Source organism: Marmota flaviventris, chromosome 6 (assembly GCF_047511675.1).
Source record: "Marmota flaviventris isolate mMarFla1 chromosome 6, mMarFla1.hap1, whole genome shotgun sequence".
Taxonomy (NCBI): Eukaryota; Metazoa; Chordata; class Mammalia; order Rodentia; family Sciuridae; genus Marmota; species Marmota flaviventris.
This window is the reverse complement of record NC_092503.1, coordinates 75847865-75867135: the sequence shown is the minus strand read 5'-3', so window position 1 is coordinate 75867135 and position 19271 is coordinate 75847865. Positions and strand designations below refer to the sequence as shown.

The window sequence follows — 19271 nt, the reverse complement described above, 5'->3', positions numbered from 1 at the left end:
GATTTTGAACACAGACCATAATTTGCTGACTCCTATATTAAATTAAAAGCAGCATAATATGATGGAAAGCACTAAAATTTTGCAGAAAATAGATCCGTATTTGATTTCTTATGTACTACTGTATAATCGTACAAGTTACTTTATCTCTCAGGCTTGGTTTCCTCATTTGTTAAAATGGATTTTATAACCTTTTGTTGTAAGAATTAGATGAGACAAAAAGAGCATATTTGCAAAATGCTTGGCGGAGTACAAATGCTATATGCATTGAGGAAATTGTTTAATTTAATATTTTTTTCTGAATGACATCTGGCATGTAATCCATAACCTTTTAGGCATTCAATAAATGCTTGTTGATTAAATGAAAGATAGAAAATCAGCAAAGCTTCTATTCATAATGAGATTTCCCTAAGCAGATTTTCCTAAAGTCCTTTCTGTGCTTAGTGTAAATGCACTGATCACCTGTGCATAAGCTAAATACTACACTTCTAGTAGTAAATCATTAATTTGGGATTTTTCTATTCAATCAGTCTCATTATCTCAGTCATGTAAGTAGGTTTTCTATAACTCTGATCATTAAAAAAGTTGCTCCATCACTGCTGTTCCAACATGAAGCTTTGACAGGTTAAATGTTCTAGAATATAAAGGCTAGTTGAAGATCTTTCTTTTCTAAGTCTTCTACAAGTTTGAGAAAGCCTGGGCTATTTTTAAGACTTGTGGTATGTTATAGAGAAATGCCAAATGTAGTTAAAATAATTGTGGTAAATTTAAAAGTTTACATGGAATAAAATAATGCTTTTAATACTCAAAATAAAATTAATTATAATTTCCTTTTTAATATATATTATCAAAAATCTAAATATGTAGCCCATCATGAACATGAGACTATAGTAAATGGACTTCAAGTTTCTACTCCCCTGAGCTTGACCCTGCTCAACTCATAAGACTTCTAACTTGTTGGCACTTTAAAGCATTTTTTAACAACCATTTTATGCTTCTGAGAAATAGTTCTGCAGTTCCATAAAGTGCACCTGGAAATATTGGTACATTTTGAATACTATCTTTCATATTTTAAAATTATATCTGATAACTTATGTCTATGGAAGAATGAGAAAAACAGAAGCTCAGCCAGAAGAAATACTATAAAATGCAGTTTAAATTGCTATACATGAAACTATGTACAGGTAATAAGGGGTATCATTCCACTTGAGGAATATTTTTGAAAATAAATATGTGTCTTTTATTAAATTTAAAGGAATGTTGTATATACAGAAGCAACAAAAGTATAATTCAGAAGAAACTTCTTAATGTGGGTTGGTATAAATCCTTGGAGGCCTCTAGAACTAGATGCTTTACAATGACCTTTTATTGTGACTATGCTTATAACTTTGAGTAACGAAGATGTGGCAACTTAGGCTCAGAATCTTATAGACAAGGGATCCAGGAGATGCAGGGGCATGTATCCTTCTTGTGAATATATACAGTTGGGCTTTCTTCTAGCTATCAAATTCTAGCTCAACTAACTTCTGTGTCAGGCATTCTACTATAAATTCCTTAAAAGCAGTTATCATTTCTTATCCATCACTGCATCCATAGTGCTTAGGACATAGCAAGAGCTTGATAATTACTTGTGGTTTTATGAGTATGCTATCACATATGATCCTTACACTCATCCTGTGAGACATGTATAATAAGCCTCATCTATAGGTGAGAAGCTGAGGTCAGGAACTGATAAGTAGCAGCAATTAAGATTCATTTTGAGGTCAATTATGGTGAGATGTCTGCTAGACAAAGTATTATAGCACAGGCCTATGGAATTGGCTTGATAGGCTTTACTTACATTAAAAAAAGGCACAATATATGGAGAAGCCTGCTGGATATGAACACTCATTTGATGTCAGAACTGTGATCAAGTGGGTGCCTTAGATCCAACTGAACTTAAGTTTTTTGAAATTATTGTCCCATAGTATCTTTTCTGTATCAGGCACTGATGTACATTGGTTTAGACTGTTCCTTATTTTTATTCCTATAACATTGTCCTGGAACTTCTCTGAGTAACTGGAAAGTGTTACTATTATATTTTAATTATTTGGTTTTTTATCTTTTTTCACTTTTGTATTCATGTATTCAAAGGCAGAGATAACAAGAAGCAGTATGGTATGATGGAAGAAGCTGAAGTTTTACAGTTGAACAGATTGTCCTGTTTTGGTGGCAATGAAACTAAAGATTGATAACATGATTAATTCGTCTAAAACGGAGAGAATGAGAATTAGAATCCAGATTAGTATATTCCAAAAGCTAACAATATTCCTATTTTCCTTCCCCCAAGCACCTGAAAAGTGATAAAAGATCTAACTAAGTGATAGTGAAGTTATTTGGTCTCAATATATATTTGGATTCTTTCTGGTGAAGACGTACATCTGGATTTACTGATGTCTCAAATTTTCACACCTTAAACCTGGGAAAAATAAATCTAGCAGTGGAAACAGGTATGAAAGAGTAACCAGTGTATCAGCTGCTGTGTACAGACGTTTGAAGATTCAATCTTTAATGCTTCAACCTTTCCATCTTTTGTGCTGTCGTGCTTGGCTTCCTGTAAGTGGTGCACTCAGATCTTAGTTGTAGTTTTGATTGCAGCAGCTTCTTCCAGATGGTGAAATCAGGCTTGTGTGGCTTGGAAAGTAATTCAAGACGTGCTAAGCTAAGATAGCTTCTGGCCAGATTTGGCTTTGACTGACCATACTGCCATGTTAGAGCCTTCTTCTCCCTGAACATATGGCTTAATGAACAGCTGTGGAGTTCATTAAGTGATGCTTTAAACTGGAAGTGAAGAGTCACATTGTCTCAAGGGACCCCTAGCAGCCTAGTCACTTCTGCAGCAAGTGAGGCAGGTGTGTGACTCCAACAGTGCCCCCCAAACCCTCAGAGAGTACCCTGTGTTCTACAAGTTAGCCAATCATTTTACTGTTGATAACACTTCTGACCTTTGATGGACACATCTGTGAAGATGATGTGTGCCAAGAATTCCACCTGGAATGGATCGAAGGCCAATGTTTCACTCTGGATGCAGAACAGTGACCATGGAGACTGGTCCTTGCTGGGTGGTCTGGAGCACAATATTACTCCAGTTCAAAAGAATAAATTGGAAAATTGCCTACAAACACACTCATTAAATAGTCTAATGAATTCTAGAAAAAATTACTCATAAAGTGACAAATTCTAAAGACCTGGTATGCAATCCAAACATCAAAATAGTATATTTAAATCTATCATTTTGTCATTTGTCATGTATGTATAGCCAACCATGTATTAGGTACTATCCTAAACTGTTGAGGCTCAAACAAAAATGTGATACAGTCCCTGCCCTCAAGGAACTTAGTCTAAGGGGAAGGCAGATATGTTAAAAGGCAAACCCTAAAAGAAAGTGAGATAATATAAAAGATTATTAAGCTGCAGAGGATGTTACAGGAGTACCAAGAAAGGACAATGAACCAGTCTGGTGTGTGGATAAAGTTTCAGAGAGGCTTCCTGGAGGAAGTGGCTCTTGTGCTGAGTCTTTAATAGAAGATACAGTGCATCTGATAATGTTCAGAGGGGAGAGAAAAAAAAACAGTGTATGTAGATCAAGTTGGAGAAGTAATGCACCAAGCCACAATGTGCCATGTTTGAGAATGTCCTGGAGGTTGTTTATGAAGCAGAGTCAGGATGATTATAATGTGTCTAGAAGGAAACCTCTTTGTCCAAAATCATAGCCATGGTTATGGTTTTAAAAAGTTCTTTAAAAATGGGGGGTTCTAATTTTATATTATTTGCAAGTATCTATAATTGAGAAATAAATCAGGGCTCAGGTGATTAAATTTGAGTACACAGTTATCATGAACACAAAATAACTCTTTGGTCTGTTTGTGGGAAAAGAAGCATAGGCTGGGAAACACCTGTTTTTGTCAGGGGGAGAAGGCTATAGAATTAAACTGAAATGTAATTGGGATTAGCACCCCTACACCTTTTTCATGGTAGCAATAATCTCTGACCTCCTTTCTGGTTTTATATATTGTTTTTAAATGTCCTATCTTGATCTGTGAGACAAGAGCAGTTATAGAGATTTCTATTTGGTTTTTCCTACTGTGTTAACTCTTACTCCATAGGCTTATCCTCTAATGTGGGGGTAATTCCAAGTGCCTACTACATTGATTTCAGTTATAAACTAGGGAACTGAAGAAATGATCATTGGGGTCTGTAAACCTTGTGAGCCAGATTTTAATTTGAACTCAATCTAATGCCTGGAATCTGCAGACCCTCATTCTAACAGAGGGGGTTATGATGTGTTTGGGATCTCTGGCAACCAATGTTGACAGACCCCATATCCAACTGTCCTTGACTTATCTGAGTATTCGTCTTTCCTCAGATTATCCACTTACCCAAGACTATAGCCACTGGGAGATATTAATTGTGGTACTTACTGTAATGTTGTAGCATTCTTCTTTTTGAGACCCCTTCAGGACAAGGGGTTTGGGATCTGAAAATTATCTCAACTCCAGAAGCTAAGAGATTATAAAATTTAATTGATATGACTGTCCTCTGTCTCTTGTTCTTCTATTCCTGCCTTTGTTCTGGTTGTAGAAGTTAAGCAGCTCCCTGTTGGCTACTATCAGGTCTATTTTACCCCTTGCAGATGCCATGTTCTGTTACTCATCTTGACTTCCTATGAGTCAAGCCCCTTGGCTTCCATTTTGACTTTGCAAATCCATATGGTAATTGCATCATTCTGGCTTCAGGTAGTTAAGTAGTCCCACCTAGCCTCTATTACTTTAAGACCCCATCACCTCCACAAATATTAAAGATTTTAACTCTGTGATCACCTCCCCTACATTTAGCTGCAGCATGCAAAGAAGAGCCAACGTGAACTCTTTTGTTCTGCTCAAGCCTGTCTCTCTAATGTATTATTACTGACCTTGGTTGCTGGTATGTTCTCTAGGCTTTATGTAGAACATAATTCTGGCTTCATAATCTATCCATTCCAACATATCATAACTTCCCTCAGCCCCTTTATTTCTTCCTCTATCATCATCCAGGGCAATCCAGGCTTCTTGGCATTGGCCATAACTTGCTTTAAGTATCTAAGAGCTACTCTACCAATGAGTTCACTATATCACCAAAGGTTCTTGCCATAGTATTCAACATGATACACTGAGAAAAAATCTTCAATCCAATACATTTTTGTTTATTTTATCTTATATTATGGATCCTTTCATCAACTACCTTTTGTTATTCTGTGTCTAATCAGGAAATGGATACTACAGTATAATATAAACAGGAGAGTTTTAAAATAAAGAATTTTTAAACTATGATAGAGAAGTAACTATAAAGATGTAAAATAGACTCTACAGTGAAACCTTAGGGCTGAGAAAATACTCAAAGAAGGAAGAGCTTGAAAGAGATTTCCTCCTCAATGTTTGGATTTAGAAATCATTAGAGAAGGTATGGTTACAACTGGATGGCTGTTTTCTAGTTTTTTTTTAAGACTGGAGTTGGTCTGCCATTGTCAGGTAGCTGGGTGTAGATGAGCTATGGTTGGTAAGTAAGCATAGAGAAGAGTTCTGGGGTGCACCAGTGTTGACAATAGGAAGACACAGTGAGGTGTCACTGGGCTGCCTAGGCAAGGGCTGTGATTGTCAGGGGAAACTGTTTAGCTTCTGTATGTACCCATATAGGCGCATGAGAATGCCCTTGCAGTAACAGAGCAATTCCTTATTTCTTCCTATCAAAATAGAGCTATCCTTCTTACAAGTGAAGAAATCCTTTCTCACTTTTCCCTGAATGAGAAGACACATAGTTTCAAAAGTCTCAGGGGCCCGGGTGCAGTGGCACATGCCTATAATCTCAACATCTTGGAAGGCTGAGGCAGGAGGATCACAAGTTCCAATCTCAGCAATTTAGTGAGGCCCTAAGCAACTTAGCAAGACCCTATCTCAAAACTTTAAATAATAATAATAATCATAATAGTTAAAAGGGCTGGGATGTGGCTCAGTGGGTAAGCACCCCGGTTCCAATCCCTAATGTGAAAAAGAAAAAAAAAAAGTCTCAGGGAACTCTGCAGAACCAACATCTTTAGGGTTATCCATCCAGGTGCCCCCATTTTCCATTATATCCCCAGCCAGGATCCCTAGCATAACAGGCATGCCTTGTATAAATATCCAAGAACCTCTGGAGCTCTGAGCCTCAACAGTCTTGCTCAGTTGTTTGCCATGTCTGCTCTTCCACTTCAAGGGCTTAAGGCCTCTTTGTACATTCCCCAAATGGTGTTCTGATTCTCATTCTTAGCTTTTAACTGTTTGCTAATGACTCACAGTTTCTCATCAATCCTCTGTGGGGCATCAGAACAATTGGAAGTAACTAGTTACCTCCAATGTTTTACAATTATTGCTATTCCACATTTTTCAAATGTTGAATTATTTCATCAACAAGGATGTTTACCTCCACTCAAACATCTTCCCAGGTAACCAACCACAAGTGATAATCTTTAGCAATTGGGCTTCCACCTTGTGCCAGGAACTATCTATGTTTCCTCTACTCTTCAGGGTGGTGTCTTCTTTGTATTTGGGTGATGACTATGGCAATTTTGTGTTCTCATCACCAGTTTTCCCAGATCACCCTCAGTACCACATGCATTAGTGCATGCCTATTGAGAAGCAAATGCCAACGTGGAATTAGTCTTCGAATAGATTTTTGGGAAGAAAGAGATTGAAAAGACACTGTGGTGTGGAGAGGCTTCACACCACAGTGCAGGTCTGATGTCTATGGAATGTGGGAGAAGGGAAGTATATCGGGAAGGAGGGGGCTTAGGCTGCAGTGTGATTCCAAGAAAAGTTCACCCAAGTTAATGGAGAGTCCTCAAGTCAACATTACCCATTGGAAGACCCCATATTTTGCCAAACCAGACCTTCCTGAGTACACCCGTTGTGCTCAGTCATGGCCCAGGAGTAACCTGTGGGAGATGTGTGAAAACAGTGTAGATACAGAGAAGCTGCAGTGGTGGGGAATTAGCTAATTATGCAGATATGCATGGTACATTGCTCCCTGGGGAGCCAGCACCAAGGAGAAAACTTTCTAGCCCCATCAAGCAAGTGGTTGATGGTTCAAGGCACTCTGAGACACTGAGAGCTTGAGGAGACAGAAAATAGATGTTTGGATCTGCAGCAACTTGAAGGCATACTAGAGAAGAAACTGAAGCTTGAAGCCATCATGAGACTGATAGTGTTTTGACTTACCTCAGTCAGCAAAGCTGGATCATGGTTGCAGCAGACATCACCAGTCATTACAGAGTCAGCAAAGGTGGGCACGGGACCTAGCATCATCAGAGTGGAGATTCACCAACTGAATTGTTATTTTTTGTGGTGCTGGAGGTATAAACCAGGGCCTCATACATGCTAGGCAAGTGCTCTACAACTGTGCTATATTTCTTGCTCAAGCTTACTTTTAAACAGTGATAATGATTCTGAGAATCAGACTCAAGAAGGTATGATATGAGTAAGTGGTTTAACGTTTGGCATTTGGAATCAGATACACCTGGGTTTAAGTCTTAGTTTACTTATCAGTAAAATGGGGATAATAATAGTCCTGATCTTAGAGGAATGTGTGATAAAATCAACTAAGGTAATGAACATTAAGCTTTTAGCACAAAACATGACACATTGCACTCAATAGATTTTCTCCATTAAATAATTAAAAAACCACAGTTAATTAAAGACTAGAACCATTTTACAACTATACAGATCAAAGAAATGTGGGAGAAAAATAAGAAAGATAACCATGGGATCAAAAAGAATTCAGTGATCACATTTTGTTGCTAGTAGGTTTCTTTTTGAAGACAAGTAGCTAGCATTTCTTGGTCCAAAAGATAGTTCTTATAACCCAATAAGTGAATTATAGGGATATAGTAGTAAGCTAGCTAACTAAAATTTCTACTAATGGAAATTGTGTGCTAGTGAAGTAAGGCTATCTGTGCCTTCATTTCTTCAGTAACGACCTTCTCTGTCTGCTTCTGAGGAGCTCTCTGCCAAGATTAATTCAGCTGGAGCAGGAGGCTTGGGGGAGCAAGGTAGGTTTAAAGAACGGGAGGGCAGAGAAAATCAGCTCTTATAATCCCCACTGGTTTCTTTATCAGAATTTTTTCCTTCTCAGTAAATGCTTTAGTGGTTGGAAGTGTGAACTCTGCTCAGATTTATATTTGGCTTATACCTACCAGAGAATATTTGTATGTCTTGGTTAAGTTACTATGCTCTTAGGCTTCATTTGTCCCTCCAAATCTATTCTGCAGTCTCTCTACCCTGCTCTGTATCCTGTAATCACCAAGTTTGCTTGCCCTCGGATTTCCAGCGGGGTTCAGCCAGGGGGAGATGCTTCAGGAGAGAGAGAGGAGAGAGGCCAGAGTATTTATTCTCCGGGTGACCCGGGTGCCAGGTCACAGATTGGTAGTGTCTGTGTCCTTGAATCAAAGGGTTCAGCTGCTGTAGGCTGGTTTGCCGCGTTCCAGCCTGGGAGAGTAGGGACTTCCGGAGGTTGTTAACCCCTCATCATTGCTTCCTGGTTTCCCTTACCCCTACCCACAACTGTAAATTGTCTGTCTATTAAACTATCTTTATTTTGCCCTTTTGAACTCGCCATCTATTCTCTATTTGGATGGGTTGTAGCTGATAGAATTTTCCTTCATCTCTAAATCTGTTCCCTTATTTATAAAACAGGGATAATAATAGCATTTGCATCATAGAATTCCTATAATGGATATTGAGGTAATAGACAAAATTCTCAGCACAGTGCCTAAAACATAATGAGTGCTAAATGAATGTTAGCTATCATTATTACTGTTGATTGTCATTTGAATTCAGGACCCAGCCACTGGGATTGAGAAAAGAATGCCAAGGACTGGGCTTTTGACCAAAACTTCCACTAGAGCCAGGATACATGGCAACATCTAAGATCAAGGAAAGGTTGAGTCCCACTGGGCTAATTTATGTGGTAAGTCTGCTGTTGCCAATATTCCGATAATTGATAAACTCACAGAAGGATAGGGCTGATCGTTATTACTGAGCATATTTATAAGACAAAGATCAGTAGTCCTGCTGTTCTTGTATCCCTTGATGCAAATTAAACTAATTTAGAGAAGGAATTCTTAATTATTAGCATGAGGTAGAGGAAAAAATTCTTAAAGCGCATAAAAAGGCATTACCACAAATTAGAGATGCAAGGTTATTTATTTCTAAAGACTTCATGATTCTTGAATATATAATGTATTGCATTGAAAAGAAAGCAATATCTCAAAATTAATGTAGCAATTTGTCCACATTATATCTGTAATCATTTTCATGACCTCACTGTGGCTTGGATCTGTTATTTTATGTGGCCATTTAGGAGATAATAGTCCTAATGAGGCTATGTTGCAGATTTTATCTCCACATAAGTCTCATAGCCTAGGGAAATGTTCTGCTCCATTATTTAAAACTGTATTCGTAGCCTGATATCCATTTTGCAAATTCATGACAATGATCACAAGAGAAATGGAGAAAAAGCAGAGAGAGAGAGAGAGAGAGAGAGAGAGAGAGAGAGAGAGAGAATGTGCTAATCAATTCCCACTAGTGGAAGAAAATTTCAAGTGCATGTTTTTCCAGGAGTGGATAGATAGTATTATTTTCCTAAACAAAGGATTTTTTATGTGTGTATATATGCATGGAATAAAATGGAATCTAAAGAAAAAAAAAAACAATGTACCAAACATAGATTCTACTAGTGCACCATTAGTGTGTAACAAATCACCACAAACTGGGTAGTTCAAAACAAAAGAAATTTATTCTATCACAGTTTTGAGGCTAGCAATCCAAAATCAAGTATCAACAGTATGGTATTCTCCCCGAAGTTCCCTGAGGGGCAATCCTTTATTTCTTCCTCACTCTTATGGTAATCCTTGGCATTCCGTGGCTTGGTCAAGATTGTGCCCTATGCTCTGTCTCCATCTTCACATGTCCTCCTTTTTTCTGTGTTTCTATTTCAGTATTCTTACAAGGATGCTAGTCATCCTGAACATAGGGCCCACCCTAACCAGGTATGACCTTATCTTAACTTGATTACATCAGCAAAGACCCTATTTCCAAAAATGGTCACATTACAGGTTCTGGGAGGACATGATTGTGTTTGGTGTGTTGCAGAGGGGGGTGGGTATCCAATTCATGACAGTGTCTATCACCCTAACTACTCAAGGTCTGATGATGTCTTTGTGTGCATTTTTAGGCTCCTTTTTTCTTTTCTTCTTCCATTCTTGATTATAATCATTTTAGCCTTCTTTTTATATCTTTATTTTTGTTTAATTCATTTTGCTCACCTGGAGGAATAAAATATAAGTTACATCATATTAATGCTTACACAGTAATCTGTTTGTAGGACAAGTGGTTTGTCTCCCCTGTTCTCACTACAACTGCCTTCATATGGAGCAGACTCATATCCTCACTATCCCTTTGCTACATGGTAGAGATGGGATTGGGGAGAGGGATTTCAGTGGATTTTAACTCATCAGCAGGCTTCTCCACGTGTTGTTTTATAGTCCGCCTCAAGTGAGATTCCCTTCAGGTAATTCCCAGTTCTCCATTGCCATCCCACAACTTCTGCCTTCCAATGTTATCTTCCCTGCAGTTATTGCCCATAGGATACTCTTAGCAAAGTGACTGGCTTTTGTCCTCACTTAATATATTGATTTTCTAAAATTCCACAATTATTTCACATTTCTCAGCATATGTGATTAAAATATAGAATTTATGGACTATTGGGCAGAGAGGAAACATAGAGACAGAGACGGAGAGAGAATATTTCTGCCTTTCCAGCCCTTCTCTGCTCAGCCTCTTCCTTCACTCTTCCCCAGGGAAGGACATACTGCTAAGGTGACTGTTCAGAGTCTAAATGATGGATTGATGTTCATGACCATGCACTTATGCTCGGTCCCTTTGTTGTGGTTAGATATGAGCTGTCCCCCAAAAGCTCATGTGTGAGACAATGCAAGAAAGTTTAGAGGTGAAAGGATTGGGTTAGGTGAATTTTAATCTAATTGGCACACTGATCCTCTGATAGAGGTTAACTGGGTGTTAACTGCAGGCAGGGAGGGTATGATTGGAGAAGGTGGATCATTGAGGGTATGCCTTTGGGGTATATATTTTGTCTGGTGAGGAGATAGCTGTCTCTGTCTCTATTTCTCTCTCTCTCTCTCTCTCTCTCTCTCTCTCTCTCTCTCTCTCTCTCCCTCCCTCCCTCCCTCCCTCCACCCCCTGATTCCTGGTGCAATGCTTCCACCTGCTTTCTTCCTTCCTGCCCCACACTCTTCCACCATGATGTCCTGCCTCACTTCAAGCCCCAAGGAATGGAGCTGGCGATCAGTAGACTGAGACCTCTGAAACCATGAATCCCCAAATAAACTTTTTCTCCTGGATTTTATTCTTATCAGGTCTTTTGGTCACAGGAGTGAAAAAGCTGACTAAAACATTCTTCATCTTGCTGCACATGCAGTGAGAAGGCCAGAGGCAGTCTAGTTCCCTCTCAAAGCATACTTGAACTTCTTGGTCACTGCTTTGATTTCTGAACCATGTGGACTGGCCAAAAGGTGGTAAGAGCCTAATATGAGTGAGTGGTTGTGGACGAGAAGAGGCTTACTCCATTTAGTTATTTAGATGATTCTGCATATACAGTCCAAAACCAGTTTTACCTTCACTTTGCATTGGAGGAGATATACCTCAAAGCCAGAACTTTGCACTTTGCTTCCCTTTTGCTTGTGTGTATATGTGTGTGGGGGTGTGTGTGGGGGGGGAGATGAACAGCAGGAATCTCTGAGGAGGGATGATGTTAGTTTTTTACATCCTTTAACCAAATATTATCATCATCCCACACTTCTAAAAAGTGTCTTACAAGGAATGTTTAAAATGATAGAGCTGGGTTTATGTATTGATTTTACTTATCCAAGTCATTCATTAGTTCAAATATTAGGAACATGGTATATATTTCCGGAAGATCATTTCAAAGGTGAAACTATGTTACATGTTACTGGAGATATTTGGAGGATGTATTTGGAAAGCTTCCCACTTACATATTGCAGCAAAGTATAAGGAAAGAGAATGGAATTTGTAGCTGGCTTTGACTAATGTATTTCCAGCTGGTGATTAGACCTTAGTGCTTGTATCTCTGCATAATACTTCATTTGTATGAGATACAACACTCTCCTAGAAACAGTGGTTGTGGAAGATTTCTTATTAAACTTATTCAGTGGCTAACTTAGAGGTTATGACAATATTTTACAACCCAAGTCATTAACCAAATAGATATTGAAATTTAGTATTTTACCTTATCATTACATGTGTAAAACATTATTATAATTATTAAGGTTATCATTTATTACAGAATCATTAATTAATAGAATTTGGAAATGTTGGCTTATTTCAAGCCAGGCCAAAGTGCACATTAAACTTCCAATACCATTGAAACCAGCAGGCTTTTAACTATCTTTAACAAGTTGGTTTAGCTAAAGTAAATGTTAAAATCCTGATATATAAAATTTTGACATAATGAAATCATTTCTCTTTTATAAAGGATAAGAGTATAATCTTTTTAAGGAACTAGAGTTTTACTTATATTCAATTTTAGTCATTTGGTTAATCACTTAACCTTTTATTATTCCAAATGAACCCAGCTACTATAATAAAGATTATTAGAAATACAAGTATGTGTACACCCCCGCCACACACACCTATCCAGCTATTAGAAATATCCTCTCACAGATAGGGTGCATTTACTAACTGTGAGTTTATGATATAGTTAAAAATGTCACTAAAATGACAAGAAAGAAACATATTTTCATGAGGTCATTGTTCCAGAACTTGAGTGTACTCTTTGATGGGACAAACTGTACTTGCTTTTTCCAATAAACACCTGGTATTTGTTGCTCTGATGCCATTATTAAGAGTACAATAGGTAAGTATTAACTTACCTATTAAGGCTAAATTGGATGGTAGACTTCTTAAATGACTGTCATTTCCAAACACATACACATCTCCCATAATCTGCCAAAGGCAGCATTTCCCAGTTTTATTTTACTTCTTTACTGCATTGTCAGTGAACTTTCAGTCAGCCCAAGGAAGCAGTGTCTATAAACCAGAGTTCAGGGGAGATTGCCTGAGGGAAATTAAAGCCTCAAAAATTAAATACTTATCCATGGTGACCCAGAAAATCATTAGACCCAAATCCTCTGGCTCCTGAGAAAGGCCCTCTCTTTGCTTTCACTTTTGATGTTATGTGACTCCCTGTGGCACCTTCTGAATATGCTTTCTCAATGTGTGCTTTGGCATGGCTAAATTTATTGAGGCTATTAACTGGATCTTGAAATGCAAGTTCCACTTTTTGGTGTTAGGCAGATTCAGATGTAAAATCTGAACTGTATCCGTATGACCACATACCGATTTCAATCCTTTCCGACAACTTCAACTTAATATCACTGGAAATTCCTTGCATGGATCATGAACAACATGTGACCCCCCCCCCCCCCCAAATTCTTTTCAGTTCATTATTACCTTTCATCTGTTCTGGAATATCTGAACTGGATGTTTTTTCTACCTATAGCATCTCATTTCTTAACAATTTAAAGAAATATTTAACAGCATGAAAATAAAGTTCGTGACTGAAACAGAAAGAATATTCCAGGAGTGTTTACACTACTTTATCTTGATTTAAGTGTATAAGGTTAGGTAACAGCAAAGAAAAATCCACTGCTAATGAAACTGAAATTTTCCAGCCCACCCATTCCTTCTTCTGGGTCCTGTGCTACTGAAGTTCCTCTCATGGCGTAGGCATTGTTCTTCCGTGTATCCATGCCTGTGTCTGTTAAGACCTTCTATACAATAGCCTCAGAACTCTGGTTGCAATTAGAGTTTTGATTAGCTGTCAGTGATGTCATAGCCATGGTTATTTTAAATCCGCTGTGCTAAGTGTTTTCCTTTTCTTAATGTACTGTAGAAATTCCATTTCTTGACAGCAATAAGACACTTCAGGCAGTGTGTTTCAGGGCCAATATTGCACTTCTCATGGAGTTAAGACACTTGGCCTTCAGCCTCATGACTTATAACATAATCTGAGTTATGCTATAATCACCCAGATATATACATGGCCTGTTGTGTTTTATTGCCTAAATGGAACCTGCCCCAGCACCTCATCAACTGACAAGGTGGGAATATAGCCCCAAATGACTGTTCAGAATCCCACTGGGAGTTGCATTTGGTCAGATCTCCTTCAGCCTTTCAGAGGTTACACTGAAACTGTGGAGGCCTTTCGTACATTTACCACGCAACAGAAACCAAACTCTCCAGCATCTCATGTCTCACTGCCAGACTGCCTAACTTACTTTGCCAAATACCTCCCCCTCAACACATTTACTGAACTTTAAAACAGCAGAACAGCATTGAATGAAGTCCAGTAATTTTTATAGGATATATTTTAGTCACTAGACTTTGAAGACTATTCCAACATTAATTATAAAGTTTCTGTGTCTGGATAACATATTGTTAACAGTTATTTTGCAAGTGCTAATGGCAAGATGGAAGATTTCCAATAATTTTATTGAGGAAGTGGCAATTAAAATGTTGAACACTACAGTGTACATACAAAATAAAAATAACCTTGCAAACACTATACAATACCTCATAACAAAAATGGGAAAATACTTTAAAAAAAACAGATATGACTTTGCATCTGTACCTCACTTTTGCTTGAGATGGATTAAAGGATCTAATTTTGTTTGTTTGTTAATATTTCAAAGCAGCATAAGATGCTAGAATTCTGGGCTGGTTTGATATTGTTTACTACAACATAATGAAATGATTTTAGGACAAGTTATTATCCATATTTCTTTCAATAGCAAATATCACTAAAATGAGATCATTGGCTTAGTGTGACAATTTATGACTCTAGAAATGCATGAGCTGTCTTTTCTAAAGACTTTCAAAGCTTCATCTAACATGGTTTTCCCTCTGGTGCTCTCTTGTGTGACCACCCATCTTCCAAACTCACCCACCGCAGTCAGCCAGCAGTTCTGGGTTGTTAGCCTGTCAGAACCTTGAGATCAGAATGATTGACAGCAGGAAGCAGCAGGTAGGACAGAGAGAACACTAATAGCTGTAGTGTGGAGGGCAAGACACAGGACTGAGGGATGTGCCCAGGGTCACATAGCTGCAGAGCAGTGTCTGATACAGGCAGACTCCAGGTTGAGCCTGTCTTCTTCACCACATTGTTTGTAATCACTTTAGAGTGCAAATTAATAATTTCAGAGTCAAGCCTATTCAAATCAAACACTGACTTTCTTTCAGGGGCTAGTTGCTATCATATTTTGAAAGGGATTTTAGACCAAAAGTACAGCTGCTTTATGACCATTTTATTTTGTAGACATACCCTTACTGCTATATGACAGCCTAGGTTATTTTTTTGTTTTAAATGGAAGTATCGTGTATATTTTCTATTTTGATTTAAATCAATAATTGGAGTACTTAAGAATACTGGCTAATGAAATCAATTCTATTGACCCTGTAATATCACTGTATTTGATTTTCTTGTGTAAAAGTTTATCTCTTCTTTGCTGCAAAGCAGAAACAATTATGTCAGGGTGGGAATCTTACTACAAAACCGAGGGCGATGAAGAGGAGGAAGAACAAGAGGAAAGCCCGGAAGCAGGTGGAGAACATAAATATTCAGGAAGAGATAGTTTGATTTTTTTGGTTGATGCCTCCAGGGCCATGTTTGAATCTCAGGGTGAAGATGAATTGACTCCTTTTGATATGGTTTTCTTTAACATCCACATGGTATACTTCCCTTTGTCTTCTTTGGTGGACCATTTCTTAAAAACACCCTTTCTTCTAAAGGATCAAAAAAGAACATTGCAACTAAGGACTATTGTACTTTAAATTTACAGAAACTGGTTATCCAGAAGTTTTTAACCCAGTTTTGCTAAATCAAGGTGTTGTTTAGTTTAAATTTAAGAGCCAATTTTATGAAAAGGAATAATTTTCATCAATGAAGTTCTCTCTCGTTTTTTTAACATGTGTATATGGAATTAATTAATTTAATTTCTGTTACTTTATTTACTCATTTTTGTGAAACTTAAATATTAAATCAGATTATTAGATTATTCTTTAATATTTTACACTATTTTAATAACTCATAAAGGGTATATGAATATCAGTTAACTAATTAATTTCTGGGGATTTACAATATAACTTAGCAGCAATATTTCTTTAAGATGTCATTCTATGGCAGAATTGCTTATGTTATTTATTTCTTAGTGAATATTCTTGGTTCAATTGGGTGTGGATATTACCTTTCCACCTTCGCCTCTGTGAAGAGATAGAACATTTTCTTTTTGTGCCCCAGGTGTTATGATATTTTCCTCTAGTGGATGTTCAAAAAATGCTCATAAACTGGTAGAAAACTGAAGATATGTATTTAATTCATCATGTAATACATTTCAAGAAAGTAATCCCAATTCTTAAGTCATAAAAGTCTTGTGTTCAGAAAAAATATATTAAATATTTGTTCATGTAAATGATGTTGGAATTTTTTTCCCACCTTATTTTTAAGACTGGTAACTAATGCAACCAAGCATGAAAGAGAGGTTTTTGGATAGGAACCAATATAATGGGTAGATGGTAAAGTGTAAGTCTAAAAATGTCAGCCTTTTGTTTTTCTAATACAGATAGGATTAATTTTTTTAAAAAAAGTTTTAAAGATAGATAGAAAATATACATGAATAGACTTGGGTTGCAAAAATGACCTTAGAAAATAAAGCTGTTTCCTGTTCGTGGATTGGGTCCCCTGGAGCCAATTAGTGAATTCTTTATCTAAATTATGCATTAGGTCTTGAAAGCATTAACTTCCAAAAGGTGCCCAATTTATTCCCAGAATGGGTAGAAGTACTCTGCTATTGGATGAGCTCTCATTAAAAAGAAAGCAGAATAATTGTTACCTTTTCAGAAGTCACTGGAGAGAACAGTAGTTGTCTGTTACTGACAATGAAAGTTTTTATGACTAATATTCCAGAAATTTATTTTCCTTTTTCTTGATTCCCTCTGCATCCTGTGATTCTGTGGTTATTCTACGAAATATAAAGAACCACAGTTTGGAGTTTATTCAGTGTAACCAATGGGAGGAAGATCCTCTAGTGGTTGCTTCTTTGGGCTTTGAGGACAAATGGATCTAGGTTTGATTGCTGTCTCTGCTTTCCTACATATGGGAAGTTTGAAAATACTTAAATTCTAAGAAGTTCAGTTTCCTTATACATATAATGGGGAAAATCCATTTGACTTGGATATTATCATAGGATTTAAATGAAAAGTATTTGAAAAGTCCCTGACACAGAGCTTACATACATGATAGCTTCATAAGATATTTCCTTTAATATATTTATTGGATAGTTTGCACTAATTCATGTGTCCTTAAAAAGAATGTCTAAGGCCATAGAATATTGGGTGGGAAGGGAGAAAACTTGAATCCATGCACAATCCTAGTTCCATCAGGGCTTCCACAACCTGAAAATAGAGCCACCCAGTAATTGATAGAAAAGCAAAAGGATTCAAAGCTTTCAGGGCAATTGGAGGCCAAATCTGCCAGTAAATGGATGGAGCTGTAGAATATCATGCTAAGCAAAGTTAGACAATCCCAAAAAAACAAGGTTGAATGTTTCCTCTGATATGTGGATGCTATTTTACAATAAAAGGCCAGGCTGGGGAAGAATATAGGTACTTTGGATTAGGCAGAGGGGAGTGAAAGGAGGGGAGGGGTTCTTGGGTAGAAAGGACAGTAGAATTAATCAGACATGATTACTATGTGCATATATGACTTCCAGACCTGTGTGAATCTACATCATGTACAACCAGAAAAGGGAGAAGTTATACTCCATTTATGTATGATGTGTCAAAATGCATTCTACTGTTATGTCTAACTAATGAGAACAAATAAAAATTCAAAAAAAAAAATTTGAGGCCAAATGAAGGAACACATCTTAGGCGCCATCAATTAGAAAGAAACATAAACAAACAATAACCCAAAGTCTGAGATGATAGTTAATATTTACTGAGTGTTCACAATAGGCCCAGTATGGTATGGAGTCCTTTCCAGAAACCCTCACATTTGAGCACCACAGTCAATGATATAGACTCAACTGTTATCTCATTTTATAAATGAAGAAAGTAAGGGGGCTGGGGTTGTGGCTCAGTGGAAGAGCACTTGCCTTGAACATGTGAGGCAAATAAACAAAATAAAGATATTAAAAAACAAATAGCTTAAAAAAAAGAAAGTAAGGATGTTGCCCAAGGTCTTTCTATGTGTATATAGCTCCTCTTTATTATATTTTTTTCTAAGAAGAATAGTAAGATAATTACTGGGACCAAAAGTTCAGATCTTATCTTTAGGATGTACTAAAAATATGAGGAATCCTTTGTTTTTGTTTTCTTTGGTTTTATGAAAGGGACTCTTTTTAAATTAATTAATTAATTTATTACCAGTGATTGAACTCAGGGGTGCTTAACCACTGAGCCATATCCTCAGCCCTTTTTATTTTTTATTTTGAGATGGGGTCTCGCTAAGTTGCTTAGGGCCTCACTATGGTCTTGAACTTGCAATCTTCCTGCCTTAACCTCCCTATCTGCTGTGTTTATAGGCGAGTCCCATCATGTGTAGTGAAAAGGACTCTATACCAATAATGCATCAATTTCATGATCTGATCAAATTATCTCTGAAGAAAAATTTTGAAGATTCTCTTACTGAAAGTGTGCTAGCTTTGGCAGACTTCTAGATGGCTAACATGGGCTTTTCTGTAAAAAGCCAGGCATTTCCCGCTGTCTTTCACTTAGGTGAAAGCCAGGTGACTGAGTTCTAGTCAATGGGATGTGGGTAGAAGTGACATGTATCATTTCTAGGCAGGTGTGTAGACTTTTCATATTATAAATTCTCTGTGCTCTTCTCTTTTATTCCCACTCCACCCGCCCACACACACAATATGAAATGAACCAGAGGAGTATTTCAGTCTTGAAAGCTATGTGTTATAGCTGGTGGAACCAGAAGATTGAAGGGGCCCATGATCCTGCATTAGTCCTTGCCAAGCACCCCACATAATCAGGAATACACGTTTTACCTGTAATGCATGAGCAGTAAGTACTTGAGCCACTAGAAGCTTTGTATTTATCTGCCATGGCAGCCAGAACACCTTA

The 19271-nt window shown here is 37.5% G+C and overlaps 2 long non-coding RNA genes across 2 annotated transcripts in view; one reads left to right on the top strand and one right to left on the bottom strand.

Moving 5' to 3' along the window:
• Nucleotides 1-19271, top strand: part of LOC139706227 (uncharacterized) — a 101631-nt gene that overhangs the window by 23527 nt on the left and 58833 nt on the right. The window lies entirely within an intron of this gene.
• Nucleotides 9904-19271, bottom strand: part of LOC139706228 (uncharacterized) — a 51565-nt gene continuing 42197 nt past the window's right edge. Inside the window, exons 2-3 of the long non-coding RNA XR_011707864.1 lie at nt 17030-17158; nt 9904-10369 (exon numbers count right to left, since the gene is read on the bottom strand). This is a non-coding gene — a long non-coding RNA (uncharacterized lncRNA). The remainder of the gene's footprint in view (nt 10370-17029; nt 17159-19271) is intronic.